The 222-nt window shown below is 59.5% G+C and overlaps 1 protein-coding gene across 1 annotated transcript in view; it reads left to right on the top strand.

The window, feature by feature from the left end:
• The window catches only part of LOC107590518 (potassium voltage-gated channel subfamily C member 2), a 55878-nt gene that overhangs the window by 43705 nt on the left and 11951 nt on the right, over nt 1-222 (top strand). The gene's annotated exons all lie outside the window — the stretch shown is intronic.

The following is a 222-nucleotide window of genomic DNA, read 5'->3' as shown; positions in this document are numbered from 1 at the left end:
GGGTTCCTGGGCGTGGTTCGCTTCGTTCGCATCTTGAGGATCTTCAAGCTGACGCGCCACTTCGTCGGCCTGCGTGTATTGGGACACACCCTCCGCGCGAGCACTAACGAGTTCCTGCTCCTCATTATCTTCCTAGCGTTGGGCGTTCTCATCTTCGCCACCATGATCTACTACGCAGAGCGGATCGGAGCCAGCCCCAACGACCCCACGGCTAGCCACCAT

This window comes from Sinocyclocheilus grahami, unplaced genomic scaffold, assembly GCF_001515645.1.
Source record: "Sinocyclocheilus grahami isolate Dianchi unplaced genomic scaffold, SAMN03320097.WGS_v1.1 scaffold129.1, whole genome shotgun sequence".
Classification (NCBI taxonomy): domain Eukaryota; kingdom Metazoa; phylum Chordata; class Actinopteri; order Cypriniformes; family Cyprinidae; genus Sinocyclocheilus; species Sinocyclocheilus grahami.
Note: the sequence above shows the minus strand (reverse complement) of the source record. Positions and strands in the feature narration are given on the sequence as shown.